Source organism: Mytilus californianus, unplaced genomic scaffold (genome assembly GCF_021869535.1).
Source record: "Mytilus californianus isolate M0D057914Y unplaced genomic scaffold, xbMytCali1.0.p SCAF_3, whole genome shotgun sequence".
Lineage (NCBI taxonomy): Eukaryota > Metazoa > Mollusca > Bivalvia > Mytilida > Mytilidae > Mytilus > Mytilus californianus.
Window position 1 is genome coordinate 115,418,713 of NW_026262679.1, and position 22,636 is coordinate 115,441,348.

The window sequence follows — 22,636 nt, forward strand, 5'->3', positions numbered from 1 at the left end:
TTTTGGAAGAAAAAAAAATTAAGTCACTGCAAAATGACGCACATTACTAAAATGGCGAACAATTAAAGATAATTAATACATGTTTCGTGTACAGAATTAAACAGATAACCAATACTATTTTTACACATTTGGTACAAGATTTTGGTCAATATATGATGTTTATGTTTTATCGTTTATTTAGAAAAAAATTAATAGCAGTGCTTAAATGGAAATGATTATAAAAATCAACTTTTATTGGGTTGAAATCTTAGAAATTAATTTACGTTTGAAGAATAACATCAACCTTGGAAATTGACCTTTTAAGATTTTAGCTTTTGAAATACTGGGGTATTTAAAAAAAAAAAACATCAATTTAACGACAAAGTCATTTGAATGTGAGATATTCAGATATCAAATTTAAGTTTCTATTGTATTTTTTTAAGAAAGACATCATATCAAAAATATAAATGAAAATGAAAATAAACATTACAAAAAAGATAGAAACTACACACTTGAGATGCATGGATTTTAAGAATAAAAAAGTAACACCTGTATTTCGTGTTACCAATGCAAAAACTTGATGTTAAGGTATATCCTACAAATTCTATTATACACTGTCCAACAAATTACTTAATAAAAATACTTTAAAACCAAAACACAATTACAATCAATTATTTAAACAATCAATTAGAGATGTCTCCATGAATTGTATGGCATAAGTGCATTCATCTTCCAATGCTTTAATTAAAAAAAAGCACTGAACGCGGTAAAGCATACTGAACGATGTCTTTTATGCCACAAACTATTATAATGATTGATATCTTTTTAAAGGTAAAAATAAATCCACTATTCAAAAAGCGTGTAAATAAAAGGAGATGTGGGGTATACTTCAACGAGACAGTAATCAATCAAGAATAACCAAATACCTAGGTCAACATACAGTGATCAACACGAATAATTCAGTCCCTCCCGGTAATCGATCTCTCCTACTCCCCGTAATCGATTTCTCCTACTCCCCTGTAATCGATCTCTCCTACTCCCCGTAAACGATCTCTCCTACTCCCCGTAATCGATCTCTCCTACTCCCCTGTAATCGATCTCTCCTACTCCCCGTAATCGATATCTCCTACTCCCCTGTAATCGATCTCTCCTACTCCCCGTAATCGATCTCTCCTACTCCCCGTAATCGATCTCTCCTACTCCCCGTAATCGATCTCTCCTACTCCCCTGTAATCGATCTCTCCTACTCCCCTGTAATCGATCTCTCCTACTCCCCTGTAATCGATCTCTCCTACTCCCCGTAATCGATCTCTCCTACCCCCTGTAATCGATCATTCCTACTCCCCGTAATCGATCTCTCCTACCCCCCTGTAATCGATCATTCCTACTCCCCGTAATCGATCTCTCCTACTTGCAATGTATGCAATCGTAGAGCAGCGGAACAGATGAGTTGTCTAGTAGAAAACAGTTTCTCGAGTATAAAACCTAAATTGTACGCATAACTTTGAAAAAATTTAAAGGAAAGAAATAACCCGACCAAGTAAGTTACCATCAGCAATATGCATGGAAAGTTTAACACAAGAATCCTTGATTTTGATACATGATATATACCTAAAGCAATAGCTGGCATATCAGGGAATTCCTCCTTACAACGAGTCAATAAGTGTTTACTATGACACATTACTGAATGTCATTTTTTTTCTGTCTGCATAGCATTTAATATTTCCTGGAAGAACGACAACTCGGTGCAGTCAAGGTAAATATTTTGAAACCGAAGGCGTGTATTGTGTGAAGGAAGTGGTCTTATAATGTTAAAGTTTTGACATTTAAGAAAATTCTTATCAGATTGATCAGCATGGATGAAATCAATTTCAAAAGGCGATGTATGATTTACGTCTTTTAACACAATGCATTGTTGGCTTAAACATAAAAATTGATTGGAACCGCTTTTCTGCCTTCCTTTAATTGAGAAATGCCATTGTTTGCATGGTGCAATAATATCGTTCGAAGATAACATTGATTCAGAAGAAAGAAAGCCAAGGCTAGAAAGCTCAACACGAAACAGGTTGGCAATTAATTTTTGTTCGGCAAGGTGTTCCGGATATTTGTTTACGAGTCAGTGAGTTTTATATCGATATATTATCAATGTTTAGAACTGGGCGTTCTTCTGTTATCAACCTACATAAGAACGTACTTACACTTTGTAATAAAAGAAACAAAAACAAATAAGCTAGAATTTATTAATTACTATGCACCTAAAATTTCGGTGTTTTATAGTCAATGGTAGAATAAATGTATTTCATGCATATCATCTTATTTGTCTGCTGTTTTAATTTTCAATGTAGTAATACAGGAAGTAAAAAACATACATAGTCATCCTTACGTTTTCCCTGATCGCGCCATTTCTTTCTTCCGTAAATAATGTTATAATTTCATGCATCGATATTACGATACTACAGTAGCATATTGAAATAGATAATCATATATCCTGTTAAATTCTGATATTTGAGAAAACTTGAAGTACGATTATGTAATCCTCACATATAACAGTACCATTATTATTTATAGATCAATATCAATGGATAAATATTAGGTGTTCTTCACACAACAGCACCATTAGTGTTTTTAGATCAAATCAGACTGAGTGGTAGATATTAGATGTTGCGTATAAAGATGAAAATGATAACCAATTAACCTGTTTCTGTACAAAATGAATTAAAAGAATCTTAAAAATTTATATTTTCACGATATAAACCAATTCTATAATGTTTTTTAAATGGGTGCGCAACATTATTCCAACAATAAAATAAAAAGACATCTGCATGCAGGTCGACATACGGATTTTTACATGCAGGTCGACATTGATTTTTGCATGCAGGTCGACATACGGATTTTTATGGTGCATAGGTTACTTTGTCATACTCTAATCGCCGGGAGTGTAGAAATATTGTGAACAAATTGAATCGAAACTACAACAGACTTGAATTAACAAAATAATTACATCCTTGTGTGACAAATATCACCAAAAAACCACACAAAATGACAAGGTTCCATCCTTAAGAGACAGAAGCATATGTTGGCAGGTAAACTAGTTTTGCAGGGACTCATTCCTTAAAATACTAATTTTCTCCTGCTAAGAACACTTACCTTAATCAATCGTCTCGCAATCATTCAATCTTATTCACTTTATAGTGGAAATTAAAACAACATGTGATATGAGGTTTAAATTTCATATAAGGAAACAATTTTCTACGTCTGAGGGTAATATCTTTTTATTGAAAGTTAGTAAAGCATAACGAATAGAAAGGTATATTTGTTACTTCTTTGTCCTATACATTTGTAAACAAAAACATCAGTTTTGCAATTGTAGACATGGCGATGATATAAGAACTTACGACGAGAACAGACTCGCCAATAAAAACTGAAACGTCGGTGAACGCTCCAACATTTTCAAATGACTAAATTTCAAGGAAATGGTCGATTTAAATGACTGTACGGACTCTTACTCATAAGCACTCCAAACACGTATTTTGGAAACTTCAATTCCATCTACGCTTCAATTACGCAAGTTTTTGACAAATCATTTATACCCGAAAATGATCAACTATATTGGTCATCGTTCAAGTTTTTAATTAGGAGGAATTCCCTGATATGCCAGCTATAAGAACACAAAAGACCTATTGTATAGTAAAGGGATCTTCGCTATAATGTGACTGGTTAAATTGCATTTGCGTACATGTATAACACATGTATTATGTCACACTACTGTATTTCTAAAGTGCAATATAAAAGAAAACCAAACACTTCCTAGAAGAATGCATTAATTAATTTGTTTCTGATCAACACAAACTATTTCATTCTATAGACAGATGGTAAAACTCTTCCTATCTGTTAAATAGCATGTGGTAGACTAATAGGTTACTAATCACAAACTATTTACAATATTAACATTGCTGCCGTTTGTAATTAATAAACACTTATTACTGTAATTCCTGGTAAAAGCATACATCTGTATATGTATTCCATGCTGGAACGCCATGACCAGATAAAAATAATAACATTTAAATTTGCAGCATTAATAAGTATATTTACAAATGCCTGGTTTTTAACGGAGTCTAGTACGTCAAAAGATTTGATTAAGGCGAATTTGGTATAAAATGATAAAAAAAGTCCACAACACCCAATGATAATCTACAATGTTTTAGACACGATGTGATTTATATTGTATAAGATACATTGTTTCATTTCATAAAACAAATTGTTTACAATTGTGTGGATTAAAGTTTTTATGAATCGATATAGAATATTTTGCTTCAACCGAAAACACGGATATTGATGTACAACGAAAATACCCGTACAACTAAAAAAAAATAGGAAATAGACATCACGGATGGATACCCAATATCCTTTTTTCTATTATGAAGAAATGTTAGATTCAAAATTGCCAAATGAAAATTACTATTAACTTTATGTACTGATTTTTGTGTGTGTCAGCAAAGCAATTTATTCTATAATTACCCATTACATTGGTACCATATTGAACATTTCTCAGCAGGCAGTTGTATTGTAAATGACGTCATGCAATGTACCAGTTGTTTCATACACAAATTGACGTTTCCGTGATGTCACGTGGTAACATTTTTTAAATCATTAGGAGAATAATGTTCTTTCTTTAATCAGATTGAACTATATATAGACACAACAAAGGAAACAAAAACTAGAACTTCATTAAATCTTTTCAAATATTCTATTTCATGACAATAGTTGAACTCAAGTTTAACTTTTTCTGCACTGACATACTGTAAGTACGTACAAAGCGTACTACCAGATACATTTGTCGGGTAAAAATCAAAAATCGGGAAAAAAAAATTATTAGACATAAATAATAATTTCTTTCATCTGACTAACATTTTTCACCTTAGACTATTTTTGGTATTATTTAAATCGGTTTGTATGTTTTATTGTTGTTTGTGTTTAAGAACAGCTGACGCACAGTGTACAGTTTGATAAATTTAGAAGCTATTCCTTAGATTTCGTCTCTGGTACAAAACTTCAGTAATCTTTGACTTTTACAAGGTTAATGCCACGCTTTTCGAAATAAAATGGCAATTCTAGTCAATTAATCTGACATGTTAGTGGAATAAGAAAGTAGAACTTTTATGTTTTTACAATAGTGGGTGTTTTAAGTATTCTGAAAGATTGGTTCAAGGTTGCATAAAGATATGTCTAACAACCAGAAACAGACAAAAGCATGCAGAAAAATATAAAACGTCGCAATATTCTTTTAGCGAATTAAGCATATATGGACAGAAAAAAATAAGATAAAAAGAAATACGCCAATAAGACAGCAAACCGACCATAAAAAATAAACAAAATGACACAAACCATATCCACTTATTTTTTTATATTTCATTTAGCCCAGTGGAAGTAACCAATTGAAGACCAGATTCAGGTTTACACAACTGAAAGAAAAAACGTGTATAAAGGAAATTGTGACAATGTAGTATCTGTGAAGCCATTAACAGCCTGATATGATATAAATGACACTGTTACATAATCGTCCCATTTTTTTCAAAGGCAACGCAAGGCAAATTGTTGAATTTACAATTCTTGAACACTCGAATTAAAATTTTAAGATTGTTATTTCATCCTTTAGAGACTTTTTAAGTGGAATTTAGCTCTAAAAGTTGAAAATTAATACATGTTTGCGTGTTTTAATTGTTAAAGAATTAACATATGATATTCGAATAAATAATTCTCCAAATATGTTAGTTTGTACGTCACATTCTTCATATTCATACGATTTTACGACAGTTAGCTTTATTGGATTGATTGATTGATTGTTGGTTGCTTAACGTCCAGTGGCAAATATTTCATGCATATTCGTGCAAAGAGCGTGCCACTCTCTTTACATGAGACATCGGATTTAAGGTCCCCATTCTGACCGGACGTGGCTGCAAATTTGTACATCCCGCACAGCCAAACGGACGCCCCACTTTGGCAAGGGTTTTACTGTCGGTCGGAGGAAGACCAATGGTGACCATACTTCTATTCCCCAGTCACCCTTGGGGGTTAGCTTTATTGGAACAAACCAGCGTATTCCAAGGATACCACCGATCGTCGGAAAGAAACCGAAAATTCTATAAATTGTTTGTAAACCGAATGCCTCCTAAAATTTCTGCTAATACTTGCGACGAGGCTCACACCCTCGTAATATAAGAATGAGGTCATCGCTACATGCAGTCTAACAACTACGCAACACATTTGACTCTGACAACTTCGCCCCTAATTGTATTACAAATACATTAACTCAACATTGTAATTCTAAAAGTAAACATCCATGTCAGTAACTCTGCTTCATATGCACTACATCATTGATTGATTGATTGATTGATTGGTGTTTAACGCCACTTTCAACACTATTGTGCTATTTCGTGGCGGTCAGTTTTTATAGGTGGAGGAAGCCGGAGTACCCGGAGAGAAGCATCGAACTTCGGTAGGAAAACTGACAAGACTAGTCAATTAAGATCGGAGTCGAGTGCACCCGCCCCGTGCGGGATTCGAACTCACAACCTCAGTGTTGACTGGCTAGTGATACAGTAGTTTGACTACGTAGACCACTCGGCCACTTAGGCCCCCACTGCATCATTGGGTAAATGTGCTAATTATATATATATATAATGTCCTTATTTACTTCAGGGACTTTCAGTGGTGAGTTTAACGACTACAAACCTACCACATTCTATCAATACCCCAGATAGCTGAGAGACAGATAAAACAAAATTTCAATGTTTCCTTTACTTTAGATCCCAAAATTGTTGGAAGGACACGAATTATTCTGTTTAAAACTTATTACATAGAGTAATGGTAATATTTCAATGCAATATCCAATGAAATACAAAAGTAGAAGCGTGACGCTAGATTTAAGTGCTTCAAGATGATTATGATTTTCTTGTTTATAACCTCTAATTATGTTTTTGGAATATATATTGTGATATACAGTAATTATGTTAAGAACTACATATAATATAACAGATACTACACGCCAATACAATTTGACGTAATTGGCTATTTATCTAACACTGATAACAATTTTGTAGAATTCATTCTCGTCTCAGATATGAAAATAAAAATTTAAATTCGATATTATGAAGCAAAGATAACAATATTCCTTGCTATTACCGATTGATGTGTCTGCCTGTAACGCAAATTTCACTGAGTGTACCGATTCCATGCCATTTAAAGTACAGGGATCCAGATTTTGGGAGTAAAGCACTGACTGTTTCCCCGCGAGGATCTATGATTTATCCCTTTAACCATGAAGATGTATGTTGTGCGTGCACTCTACATGATAAGGTGACATATGAGATTTACAGAGAAAAATCTCCCACGAAATAATTGTTTTAAACTAGATTTTTTTGTAGTTCTTGTTCACAATAAAGTTGTTGTCCATTCTGATTGGGGACGTTATGACACGCAATTTCTAAGGACTGGAATGCTCCTTGTAGAGTTATAGACAACAGTAGTGTACCGATGTTCTAATCTTATAAATTGATTGAGAAGATACAAATCAAGGTAACAAACAAAAAACTGAGGGAATTCCATGAACACAAAAAGGAGCGAGACCGGGTGCGTCGACATGGTAATCATCTTAAACCCGTAATTCCACAAAATAGAAGAAATACCGCCGAGTGTAGCGAGGCTAAAAACAATTTTAACATTTTATGCTAAAACACCATATTTTTCCAATCAAAGGATGAACATCTTTAATCAGTGTTTCAAAGTCGAACAAGATAATAATTTTGTTTTTAAATTTCTGCCAAAAAGAAATGTATTTTAGAATATCCAAATAACTGAAATCTTATTTGGATAAGTTTCGTGCTCAATGGAATTTATTATGACTTTTCAAATATTTATACTTTTCTAGTGCCTATTTTGGGATCGAATTTAATGGGGTTCATATTTAAGTATGTGCCAAAAACAGGGAGAAATAAGCTGCAGATAAATCAGACTTCGTTTAGATGCGACATATCTTCAAAATTAATACAATAGAAAAATTGTTGGGGTTAAAGATTGAAAAGTGAAACAGTTTTTTTCTGTTTACTTTGCACTATAAATTTAGGTACATCTCTTCTCGATTCATCTTTTTGTAAGCATATTCTTAAGAGAAAGAAAAGCAATAAATCTATACTCAATAACCCTTTTAGTTTTGATTTGTCATAAACCGATTTAAAAATACACCAAACGGAACTAAAACTTTAGGAGATGTGGGTTATATTAAGACAGCAATGATTATAAGGTAGACAATTTTTTCCTCTCATACTGTATTGGATTTTACTCTTACAAAATAAGTCATGAAACATGAAAAAAGTCGAAATTGCATTGACTTACCTATTTATTTACGTTTTTTACAATGTTAGATTGTCGCCTAGCCTATTCAATAACGAGTGAACACGTACATGTAAGCAAACAAATCACCATGAGGGAAGATTTATTTTCTGAATTCAATTTGAAAAACATCTAGTCAAATACAAAATTCACAAAAAAGTAAATATTAAATACTTGAATATTTATATCTTTGGTATGTTTGAAATGATTAAAAAAAAATTATAATACAGCAAATGTTATCAGCTGCTAACCGCGAAATGTTTTCCTTGAAATTCCCAAGATAACATCAAGTATATTCAATTGTAAATGAATATTAGCATTTTGATTATTTATTGTATATCAGAAATAACCAGTTGTGCCTGGAGAACATCTTTGTTTGTTTTTCCAACAGAATTATAACAGGTCGGGCAGATAAATAGTTTTTGATCGTATTTTTGATTATATCACTGACGCGCGATCGGCTCATCGCTTCATTAGAGTTGGTCTGATAGCAAGAAATTATTTAGAAAGCATCGCTTTATCTCTGCGATTGCTCTAACGATCTAGTCAATGTAAATCTAAGATACCATTCCCTTAAAACACATACTTCTACTTGTTTTCCGTTATTATTGTATGAAAAACTGGTGTTTAAGTAATTTATCAATAGAGAATCGACATATTAATGGATAGAGGGAGAACAAATCGTTTAAATGTGTCATGTTGATAATGTTGAAAACTGAATATATCTTGAGATTGTAAATCTCTGTTCGAACTGATTGATAGCAAGTTGATCATTTGCTTCAAAAACCATTAAAAAACATATTTAGTAATTGGTGTACTAACTGCAATGCAAGACTCACTGCACATTTAGCCATTTGTAACAAATTTCAATTTATATGTCATTACAGAAACTGATTACTAGCCATTCTTAAACGCTATTCTGTAGTTCATCGGTAAAGTAAAAAACATGTGTGTGTATGCGTGTGTTTGTGAGTAAGATAGGGCTAAGCATTCTCATGAAGAAGAAGAAAAACATCAGTGTTCCTTGTTAAAGACCGTACAGTGACATACAAATTATGTTGTCTTTATCGTCCTACATCTTTGATGGATATGTTTGCCATATACACCTCGATGCCATTAATCGTAATAGGATACCCTTCATTTATCTTTCTTTACCATAAAATAAGGTCAAATTGCTGAAGACCCCTTCTAATTTATTAAAATTTATAACTTTGCATTAACCATAATATCAGGGTGTTAATAAGATAGAATCGATCGGTCTAACACCCTCATGTGTGTAACTCATACTTGTAATCATGCATCTCCCCCTGTTTTGCTATTATGTTCTTTCTTCCTTTATCTCGTATGGTTCAGATAAGATTCTTTCTGCAATATACGGCTCATAGATTGGACTTGTGACATTCGATGGCTGAACCTTTATATCTATACATTTACAATTTAAAAGATACATTTCTGTTTCACTTTTTTACCGGATATTAAGAAATACAACGAAAAACTCAAGTTGAAAGTTTCACTTCTAGTCTTAAAGTAACTAACACAAAAACAAAAGTTTTAGAATTGCTGATTCTTTAAAACGTAAATATTAATACAGTGAAATTTCATTCAGTAGTGGGACTAAACAAAGCATTTTAAAGGCAAAGCGCTAGATCTTTTTTTGTAAAGAAATAGGGCCAATGTCCCCTGCATTTGTTTAACTTTCAGGGTCAAAATGTAAAAGTTGTCGAATCCTACTGACATTTGATTATTAAATTGAGTATCACACTTTTAGATATTTCCATAAAACCACGAAGTTATTCAGCACTACATGTTGGTGTTGAAGGCATTTTGATACAATACTGCACATTTCACATTTTTTGGAAAATTTTGCTTTGCAGGACATCGCTAACAAAACTGAATTAATAGTATCCGAAATACAAAGCATAGTTTTACTTCCAACAAACTGTTGGTTTTGGTTAACGATGTCCTTCTTGTGCATTTATGGGAAACATACTCAAAATTTGCCTAATTATCTCATAATTTGGTTTTTGGGCATTCTCCTGTCCTTTATAATTTGCTGACAAGCTTAGAAATAATCCAAAATATTGCTAGAACCGTAAAAGGTTGATTTTTAGGATGTGATACTATGATTCTACGACATTATAAATATTGAAAGACTTTTCGAAATTGGCTTCGATTTGAAATTAATTCATGGGAAATTGGCCCTACTCCTTTCGCTAGTGAAAGCAAACCTTCCCAGGACATTACATAATGTACTTTAATAGGGGAAAACCCATGAAATATGACTTATCATTTACATTTTTTGTGAATAACGATTTCAAGACAGCTGTCTGAAATGTGTATTTTATGGTGTGACATTTAAATATACAATTTCATTACTGCACCAAAACACAAAATGTCCATCAAATTTTCCACTTCAAAACATTTGTTTATAAAGAATTTCATACTTGTAAGTTGGTATTCAATAATTCATGAACATTAATATATTGTTGAATATTGTGATTCGATACGAACATTACAAGCTTCGAAATACATACATTACATATTACCTACAAAGTACATGTAGATTTATAAAAAAAAAAAAACTGTTAATTTTTCAACTTTACGAAGACTGTCAGGATAGCATTCATTTTTCTTTTTATCGTGAGTTTTTTCAAAATTTTTGAAAAAAATGTTCATGTTACACTTAAAACAAATTTTAGAAAAAGTAAAATAAATATAAATAATTTTTGTGAGATTCTTATTTTCGATGTTATTCTTAAATCATAATTGAAAATGTTGCCAAAAAGATACGGTATCGTAGTACAATTGATCGAATATGTTGATAAAACTCAAAAACGTTTCTATGATACATTGCAATTCTTTTTATCTTTTTTTCCATTTTACAAAGCACTTTTTAACGTCAACAAAATTTCTTTCTATTAAAACTAACAACCAAATTGAGAAAATATGTTTTTTCCATGAAATCTTTACAATTTTATAGATACTAGTAAGCACGTCAAGGACCAAATACTCTTATCGCAACTGACGATACTGATTCCAAGAATGAATCCATTGAATCTATCATAAACCAAGGTCAGTTATATACATTTTGTAACTGCTGAATGGTTTTATACCGTGCAATATGCTGGATTGAAAAAATCAAATAAAAAAACCATCAAATCTAGAAATGAAGCCTTCATAAATAACAAACACACTTATCAAGCGTTTAATTGTTTCAAATGGACGTTTTCAAATGTACCAAGTATTCAGAAATGTCATCGCTCATCAAAATATAAAGTGTTTTTCAAAAATACAAAGGCTAGCTTTGTCGTGAGTGTACTTAATTTGTTTATCGATAGTGGTATTGATTGTGGGGGTTTAATCAAACAGATAAACTGTAATTATAAACTGAAAAACTGACAAAACATCAAGGCTGGAACGAAAGAAAACAATACGTCATTTAAAGTTTGCACTTGTTGCCCTTCTCAGAGACGTATCTAAATATCGAATAAACTGTAGGCACAAATTGTGGCATGGGGTCTGGGGGCCGCTAAAGGCCCCCGGCAGGTCCAGGGCAGATCCCTGGTAGGGGGGTTCCGGGGGGCGAAGACCCCCGACGGAAAACGGTTTTCAGCATTTTTAGTTGCAAAGTTTTGTATACAAAAAACATAAAATTTACTGGTCCAAAATGCATTTTATCATGCATGATAATATACATGAAGAAAAGTTCGAAGAATTACAAATAATTTTACAATAACATCATACTAATGAATTAACGCATTACAATCGGAAATCTAAAAAAAAATATTAACGATATGCATTGCCCAGCGTAGATCAGCGCAACCCTTTAATTAAGCGGTACATCCTCTTTAGTATTTTCATATCTATTCCTTTTTGATTGAGGATAATTGATATATATGTACATATTGACTATCCTTCATTAAAGAAATAGGCACGTAAACACTGAGACTACTACATTTATATAATAATACTATCCTTTTGACTAGGCATCGACCATTCATCTTTTGATTCTTAAACCTTTACCCTCCCCGGCCACACAAACACAGTCGATGCCTAATGCAGAAGTTCGGTTCTGTTTATACTATCAAACAAAATTCAAGAAATTCATATTTTTTTATATCCTGTACTGTAAAATCCCTACCTGCCTAAGAATTTGAATAATTATTGTCATTACTCGTAGATTTGAGACTACTCAAAATTACTGAAAGCTAGTTGATTTATTGATTGATTGCTAAACGTCCAGTGGCAAATAGTTCATGCATGTTCAGGACAAAAACAAATTTACAACAAATACAACAGGTAGGTACAGTAAAAGGGTTCGTCCAGGATGAAGGTCAGGAAATTTTGAAATGCCTTTGGAAAATGAGGATATTATTGGATAGGGACAGAAATTTTGCCTTGCAGCAGACCACCTACGGACCCCTGAAAGAGTTGTTGTGGGTGTTTTTTACGTGCAGATAGCGTGGCATTCTCTCTACACTAGGCATCGGATTTAACGTCCCCTTCTATTCATACATCCCGCACAACCAAACGGACGCCCCACTTTGTCAAGGTTTTTATTGTAGGTCTGATGAAGCCTAAGTGGAAAGCTAGTTGAAAGCCAACAACTAATAAAAAAAAAACATGTTTCTAAGAATTAAATGTAAGGGTTTTGAGCATGTTGAGGTTAATTCAAGTATTTGTTGATAGAAGTGAAATGATCTGAACCAAAGTTCTAGTTTTTAGTTTCTATATAAGGTGGAATATCATGTACATACAATTCTATCTACTACTCGGAATCTCCTTTCACTAAGGATGATAGACTAGCGTACAATTAAAGAGTTTTAACGACTTCACGTGCGTCTACAGATAACGTTGTCCGGCCATTATTTAAAAAAAAATATTTGTGAAAAACATTATGTGTAGGCACGTGCCTAAAGTACCTAACGGCAGCTACGCCCCTGCTTCTGTCACAATATAAGATCTCAGTTTTTTTAAAACAAATCAATGTTAAAAAAATATGATGAATAAAGTTATTTTTACTTTGTTTATAGATATAAATATGCCGTACAGTATAGGTGCCTCTGAAGGATAAGAAGTTCCTGTATTAAATGAATAAGCGTGATTTGAAAAGTAATTGTTTGTATAATGGCTGTATGAATGTTTCCCCCCTGATGCTAGAAGGAATTATAGATATTTATTTTTTTTCCGATGTGTTAAACTGCTGTCTTAATGGGACATGCCCCATATTTTATCTTATTTATAGCAGAATTGCAAAACGATATACTTATGATTTATACCGCTTCATACCTATATTTTTATAATTGTCTTTGAAGGAAAATAAAACTCTTCATATACGTTCAACCATTTAATCTGACATTGTAATTGAGTTATTTCATGAAAATCAAATTATAAACTTTTCATTGTTTAATAGTGCTGGTACAACTAACTTTTAGATTCAAAATTTCAGCTTTAATTTTTCAATAGATTTAGTTTTCTTTGGATACTGGTGATACAAATTTTTGTTGCATCTCGGAGCAAAATTTAACAATCTTTTAAAAGTGCGAGGTTATGATGCCATAAAAAAAGAAAATGTGAGGTAATAGAAAATAGGCAAACATTGACCCGGTTTGCAGTTGTTCTTATAGCATCTGAAATTTGTTCCATTTTGCCAATATAATTGAACCTTCAGTTTCATTTGGACTGTTTTGCAAAATTTTCTGTTTCAAATACGCGACATATGTTGAATATTCTTCCTATTTGGTTTAAAACAACACAACAAGGAAGTTCTCAGTTACAATTAGATGTTCTAACAGAGTAATACAATCATTACGTCCAATCCTTTATAACGCATTGTAAACAGCTCAATGTTATAAGGTAAATTAAATAATACAACCTTAAGCATTCGTAACACAAAACATAAACATTTCCTTAGTGATTAAGTGTACATCATTTCTTTTCAACTTTTTAATTGTTGATTTGAGAATTGACGAGAGTCTTCTAGGAATGAAACCGCTCACATGCATTCATCTTCAAACGACTTTAAAAAAAGCAGCTAAATATTTAAGAGATTAGACCAGTTTTCTCTAAATTTGTTTCACATCGTGGTTATTTTGAAAATATCTTTAAATTCACAGTATCTTAACGTTGAGGTTGTAACAATAAATTCTAAACAAATGACCAATAATGAATGCTGGATGATAGCTTAAAACTTGACACGTTTGAGTATTTACCAATATTTCGTATAAGCAGGACATGTTTAACCAAAACTAAAATTCTAACGGAAGTGAAGCTCTACATTATATTCCAGATACCAATTAGTTCGTTTTGTTAAAGATATCTTTTGATGCTAACTTTTTCAATAACAGGTAAAACTTGCAACAGCAAATATGTAGCACTGACTAACATTTCTAGTTCACAAAAGTGTAAAAAAAAGAACATTGTTTTCAATATGTTATTATACAACACCTAAGATATTAAAAAAAGTAGGTTTAACACCTTCCGTGCTTTTATCTTCTGAGTGAAACTGATAGAGGGGAAAATGGCCCTTCCCTTTTTGCACTTGTAAGATTTATTAATTTTGAATATTTGAAAAGTGACATCAGCTGAAACCAAAGTTTACAGTATTTATATTTCATAGATTCATTTAAATTTTTTAATAGACCTTATCTATTACAGGAGTCAATATTCTGATTACAACAATTAAAAAATCATGACTCGAACTGAAAGCGGAATATTGGTAATTTAAAGATAACATGTAAATACGTGATGCATTTGTAATTTCTTTGTGGTTTTATTCAATTTCAATTTTTATAAATTTGATGAGATATATTTTATTGCATATCTTGAATTCGACACAACTTTATAGATTTTTTTGTTTTGTTCGTTTTAATTTTTTTGCCTTTCAATCAACAGCAAATTTGCCAAACGTATATTTCCAACATTTGTTGTTGAAACTAAAGTAATAACAGACCACATGTAGATGAAAATCAAAATAGTTTTTTTCAGTTTTTCCTTTTGTTTTCTTTTATATATCATCTTTCGCTTCTACTATGTAGCTCGTGTATCATATGCAAATGATTTTGCATGAAAAAGCCATCAAAACTATTTAAAGGTTTAAATTTTATAAAAGAACAAATCTTTTCACAGACGCATCAGAATTTTAGTTCATTCATGAAATTTTCTAAAGACGAGGTCAACACTGCAATCGAAATCAGAAATCGGGATTAAGAAGATAATTTGCAGTGTTATTTGATATGTACGACAGACAAAATATTTTCATTTCGTATATCTTAAAATGAAACAGTGCACAAGGTTTAACGAATGAATTTCAACTTTAGAAACTTTAGAATTCCAGTCCTTTTACTTAGGTTAAAACAAATACGTCTAAAGAATTTGAACTCAAAGCAGTCATTCAGTTATATAATGGAATACTTCCTAATTTCATTCCAGTCTTGTTAACGTTTTTCAACTAAATATATTCCATGGTTCAAAGTTATTTTTGCTCTGTTGTACTTTTACGTGTTTCTGCTTCAGAAACGTGGTGATACCATCATATTTATTATCCATTAAAGAAACACGCTTCGTTTCCACAATTCATTCATTAATAAGACGTTATGTATTAAAGAGATTACATACAACTTAAACTATTTCTTATGAAATATTAGTTATAATAAATGAAAAAATTATCAGTCTGGAAATATAGCTAACTAAATGGAAAAACAAATTATTTGTTGACAAAAAATCTTTCAAAAAAATTATTAAATTCAAATATTGAAAATTAAAATAACTTACATAAGGATAACTATACGAAATTTCCAAGTTTGCGTTCCTCTCTCTCTCAGTTTCAAAACCATTAACTTCTCTGCTTTCAGCAGATTATAAAAGAAGCATAATTTCATGAAATCGATCACACCAAACTGCCAATCAAACTCCGCCTGAGATAACCGTTTATATTGTCAATACTTAATGGTAACTAATTTCTCTAAAATACTGTCAAGACGAGGCTAATTGGAAGCCGTATTAATAATTGCGGTGAATTGTAATTTTACTGTTACAAATAGCACCTTTTAATCATTCGCTGACAAATAATTAATTAGGATTTGTTTCTATATTTATCATTCATTATTAGTTATTTGTAAAATTATACACCTTATTGGAAAAAAAAATAGATGAAACAAAAGCTTTCAATATTTTTTTCCAAAATCAGATAATATGGATAATATTGATGATGTCATCAGCTAAACAAAAATGCTAACTTATTATGAAAGAGGATTTTTGTTCACGTATGAAATATTGAAGTTCAATAATCGGTATGATTACCATATCCTATTGTTTTTTGACAATGAGTTATAATAAAACAATTTTATTTAACAAAAACTCAAAACATTTCCCCTTTGAAAATCACAAAGAATAAAGAGTAAATGTATCGATAAGTTAAGCTTCCAATTTAATTAATCTGTTTAATAAATAGAATACGACTATTCTGAACAACTGATAGTGGACCAATAATTATATTTATGGAGAGTATCTTTAATTAGTTTCAATTTATATAAAGGATGTTGTTTTCAATAAATAGATATCAATCAATTGTATAATAGATAACGAAAGTAAATCAATTCCTGGTTACATTTCACAATACGCAAGTAATAAAATCGCTGTCATTGACCACAAAAGGAGAAATTGTTACATTAATACATTTATAGTCTAAGTTTATATGGTCCAAGTGGAGAAATTGTTACATGAATACATTTATAGTCTAAGTTTATATGGTCCAAGTGGAGAAATTGGTACAATAATACATTTATAGTCTAAGTTTATATGGTCCAAGTGGAGAAATTGGTACAATAATACATTTATAGTCTAAGTTTATATGGTCCAAGTGGAGAAATTGGTACAATTATACATTTATAGTCTAAGTTTATATGGTCCAAGTGGAGAAATTGGTACAATAATACATTTATAGTCTAAGTTTATATGATCCAAGTGAAGAAATTGGTACAATAATACATTTATAGTCTAAGTTTATATGGTCCAAGTGGAAAAATTGGTACAATAATACATTTATAGTCTAAGTTTATATGGTCAAAAATGGAGAAATTGGTACAATAATACATTTATAGTCTAAGTTTATATGGTCCAAATGGAGAAATTGGTACAATAATACATTTAAAGTCTAAGTTTATATGGTCCAAAATCCATTTTGAATATACGAATCAATGTAAAACAGAGGGAATCACATTACATTTTGTGTAACTGCAAACGAAGCGAGACTAGATGCGTCTCCTACTCTGCATGCATAGCCAGTCAGGCGAATCTACGTTTAGTCAAAATATCAAAATACGGAAAAAGACGCAATCGGTAAATTTACAAAAATAAAAATAATGATGAAAAGGTACTAGAATAAGTATTAAAATTATTTGTATAAAACAATCAGAGAAAGTCTATGCAATATGACGAAAAAGATAAGTATTTTTGAATAAAACAGTTTATCTAGGTATAAGTATGAAACTCAAGTTCAGATAAATTGTACAAATGGGAAAACGTGCACATTGTCATACGTACTATTCAAACAAACATTATTTGCATAATATGTGAGTTCAATTGGAAATTAAATCACAACGGATTGAGACCAGATAAGTGTGTCCTAAAATGGAAAAATGACACAAGGAAAACTGAGCCATTGCGTTTGTCATAGAATATAGTATTCAGCTGTCCATCACCAACAACTTCAAAAAGAGAAACATATCTTAATATGAACCAAGATATTCTCAAGACCAAGTTCACAGGGATATGTGAGAATTGATTCAAGAAATGTATTTTGGAGACAGATTAAAATAAGCAATGCTGCTTTTTTCTGAATCTTATTATTTTGTTATGTATTATCTTTTATAGCATGATATTTTTTCATTGAATAAAGTATTGTTTAAACAAAGAAAAGAATTACTAGTATTCAATACTGGTTCATCAATGATATGTCTGAAATCGTATGTTGTTTTATGATTTTTTCTTGTCATTATGAAGGTTTGTAGTAAATGTTCTTCTCAAGAGTTAGTATGAGCTAGTACAAACTGACTATCGAGTGAATGTTGACATTTCAATCCGTCAAAAAACAACAACTTTATTATGTTATCAATCAAAAAGAACAGTAAAGTGTGATAAATTCTACTTCAGAGTATTTGTTTTTTGGACTAGTGTGCGATCTAAAACAAGTTGACATTTGCACGGCCAAAATAGAAAATACAGATACGTAATGAGAATTTTAAACTAAGGGAAAACATAGAAAAAGAGGAAGAAAATGTAAAAAAAAAGGATCTCCCGTTTTTTGTATACCTAAACTTCACAAAAACCCTTTAAAATATCCATACATAGACGGGTCTTCAAACTGTTCGAATTAACATCAGTCTAAAGTTCGTAATTCCATTCTTTCTACAACAAGAGAAATGGCATTACGAATTATTGTGACGAGGTATATTAAACCAGCGGTGACAAACAGTTGTAAATTCTTAAAATTCTAAGGATCTACTGCAAAAATTTCGTTCACAATCTTACAGTAATATCAAAACTTTTTATTTTACTACGCTTAACACTACTATTCCCCATGCTCAATTGAAGGATCGAATACGTCATCTCATTAACCAGAGCTTTTTTTAATTCAAAATGGAATTTCTTGTTTAAGGTCACTAAAAATATTACTTTGTGAAGAACTGAACGGATTTCAAAAACAAATATACCGAAGTTGATGTTATCAAAATGACGTTTTAGTCTACAACACATTTTATTGAATCTTGAGGATTTAATGGGACGATTATTCTATTTCTCAACCCACTCATATTAGATCTTAGTATTCCAGAATAGTCGCCTTATCTGTAAATTTACCGATTGTGCCCTATTCCTGATTGTGACTTGTTGCTGAGTGAAGATTCGCATGGCAGGTAATGAATGCGAAGCAGGAGACGCTCACCATGTCGACACACCGGTCTTGCTCCTTCAATTATATCAGATTTTGTTTGTTACTTTGATCTGTTTTATTAATCGATTAATGAGATTTGAACATTGCATAACGACTGTTACGTAAATGTATAGCAGAAACTTGTAGGAAACATGCATGCGAGAAATTTTGTCTTTAAAACAAACTTAGATAAGATGAAATTAAGATTTAAAGTTAATAATATATTTTTAATAAAATTTACAAATAAAATCACAAAAGAAGATATTAAAGGACAATCCCTGGTCGAAGACGGACACAAAAAAAGCAAACAAAACAAACTCTATAAAGTTCAACTATATTTTGCAAGTTGACAATTTTATTTTAATGAACATAAGTTTCTAACTTACAGTATTTGATTGCCCTTAATGCCAATTCTTTTAGTAAAAATATCACAGTAAATTTATCAATCTTATAATCTATTGGATTAAAATGTGCTACCATTCAGTCAACATCACCACTAGTTTTGACATAAGTAAGAACGTAAATATCTATCGGGATCTTGGAAATAGTTTAAAGGTATAATTAAATTTCACAATATAAATTGTAGAAAGCTAGTAGGGAAGGTTTGTGCTCGCGCAGAGCTGGTTAAACACCACGATGATGTCCAAAAAATAAATGACGAAAAACACAACAGTCCACAAAACATTACACCGTATACTAAATATTAAGCAAATCCACGTTATAACCTCAACAGCAAAAGATGAGGAAACGTGTTGCGTTACACTTGTACTATACGAAGTTATGATAGAAAGTTGAACAATCCGTAAATCATTCTTATTCATTTGTTAATCGTGTTCGTTGAATTGTATTGAGATTGTGTTGGAGATTATGGTTATACGAAAATGGATTATATCCATCAACTTCAACAGAATTTTTAACGGTCCACCAACCAAACTTTGGGATTTGACAATTGTGTTTAGGGCTTTTGTATGATGGTATACACAAGCAAAGAAGGCAACACTATTTGACTCAATCGGGAAAAGCACGAAGATTGCAGTCATCTCAGACCGACGAACTGTGACATTAAGCATACATGTAAGCGTATATATTCTATTGTACGTATAGAGAAACCGTAACAAGCGTACAGTGCTCATGTCGACTACAGAATTCGGTTAAAGTGTACTAATTATAACAGTTCCACTACTAGAGGAAATTCACAAAAAAGAATATAGACCACTACGAGTTTAGTTTGATTTCAAGTAAATAATTTGATATCGGATATGTTCCTTATGTCGTAATTACAATCCACTTCCTTTTTCACCACGAATGTGACCTACCGAATAAGATTATTTACCGGATTTGTAATAACATGAGCAACACGACGGGTGCCACATGTGGAGCAGGATCTGCTTACCCTTCCGGAGCACCTGAGATCACCCCCAGTTTTTGGTGGGGTTCGTGTTGCTTAGTCTTTAGTTTTCTATGTTGTGTCTTGTGTACTATTATTTATCTGTTTGTCTTTTTATTTTTTAGCCATGGCGTTGTCAGTTTATTTTCGATCTATGAGTTTGACTGTGCCTCAGGTATATTTAGCCCCTCTTTTAGGGACACAGCTTATTTATGCAAGCCTTTAGAACTGAATTGAATTCAAACTTTACATAGAAATGCTTCCAAATACGATATTTAACGTACACAATTGATATTTATTTTAAAGTAAATGAAATAAATACCTCACAAAACGGTTTCAAAGTTTTCACAGCATATTATATTTGATCAGCATATTTTCAATTAAAAATTCAGCTCGTAATGTTGACATATCGTAATTGTTATGTGTAACACGGTTCACTGTTGCATATTACTAAACCCGAGTAATTTTCAAGACAAATCTGAATTTCACTGAATAGTTTCGTTCAAATATGTTTTAAGTGTCGTGCATTCATCAATAAAAGAAAAGATAGCAATTGATATCAAACTTAAAGGAAACGTGAAATCCATATTACTACTTCAAAGAATACTAGATCTAAATATCTTCTATTCTTTCGTGACGGTCGGATATTCTGGTAAAATCCGTTGACATGGAATAGTTTTTTATAACAGCATCTTGTAGACATATGTTGTGTATTGAGATAAGTTATCTTCTGTGCACGACTATTTACACAGACTGTGGTAAAGTAAGACCTTTGTTCCGGATCAATGTATAGAACCAGGCAGAACGGAAACGTCGTACAGCTCAGGCTCAGTTCTAAGCCAAGATATCAACATGTCAAAAATCTATTGAATACTGTAGTACACAACCTGGATTTACATGATTAGTTTACTTTGCAGTATTTATGCACTTGGAAACCATCATGTTGCCATACAAAAAGAAAGAAAAAAAAAACCAGAAGTGACCGGGAAATACCAGAAAATCCGAATGACAAGTTTATATATTTATTATCAAATACGATGCAATAGTAGTTTACTGATGTTAATCATTTTTGAATATATAGATTAAGAGCAAAATGACAATTCGAAGGAATAACCTAAACTTCAAACGGAGCAGAACCGGACAGGTCAACAGATTTAGCGTATCCTTCTATGAAGTATCTGTTTTATCACGCATTTGTTAATGATCACAATCATATTGATACGGTTTTCGTTGCTCAATCTTATATTTCTGTGTAGTGTTAAACTTACTTTCGTTTGTCTGTTTGTCTATTTTCTTGTAGCCATGGAATTTTATGTCAAATTTTGATTGTCCACTTATTATTTCCTCTCCCTTTTTATTGTCTTCGCATCTATTTACTTTGTCACTCTCTTGTTTTTCCTTCACGATTCATGGCGATGATATGTGAAACTTAATGAACTGTCTAAAGACCAATGTAAGAGAGCGCTTTATTCAAAAGGTTAAGTAACTTGCTTAAAAAACGTCCTTAACCGAAGATAAACATAATAGAGGGTTGGTGTAATGATTAGGGCAGATCATTCTGTGCAGTAGCTTACATCTAATATTATTGCTAGGACTAGGCATATAGAATATGTACGAAGGAATAATCTAAAGCCAGGTTTTCTTTTCAAATGAGATACGACTTGACGCACAAGATAAAAGAATTATTAATAAGTTGTATATCTAACATCTAGCATACTATAAAGTTAATTAATATATCAAATATTGTGATGACCATATGGGACATGACGTGAGGAAAATTATCATTTAATGTCTAAATAATTAACATTAGGTGTAAAAATATAATAGCATATACCCATTATTAACGCATATGTTCTATACTGATATCTTAATTATCACTCAAATACGCGAAGTCAACATCATACGCAACTTGTTTTGTTAATCAGAAAAAAATCTACTTGACAATAAATGAA

The 22,636-nt window shown here is 31.8% G+C and overlaps 1 protein-coding gene across 11 annotated transcripts in view; it reads right to left on the reverse strand.

Moving 5' to 3' along the window:
- LOC127735899 (G-protein coupled receptor dmsr-1-like) overlaps nucleotides 1-16,248 on the reverse strand; it is a 39,092-nt gene extending 22,844 nt beyond the window's left edge. For 10 of the 11 annotated variants that reach the window (XR_007998649.1, XR_007998648.1, XR_007998645.1 and 7 more), the window contains exon 1: nucleotides 3,127-3,199. The gene's annotated coding sequence lies outside the window, so the exon portion shown is untranslated. Of the gene's footprint in view, nucleotides 1-3,126; nucleotides 3,200-16,140 lie in introns of those variants that run through there. The other variant, XM_052246322.1, reaches the window with a different exon arrangement.
- Between the last annotated feature and the right edge of the window lie 6,388 nt (nucleotides 16,249-22,636).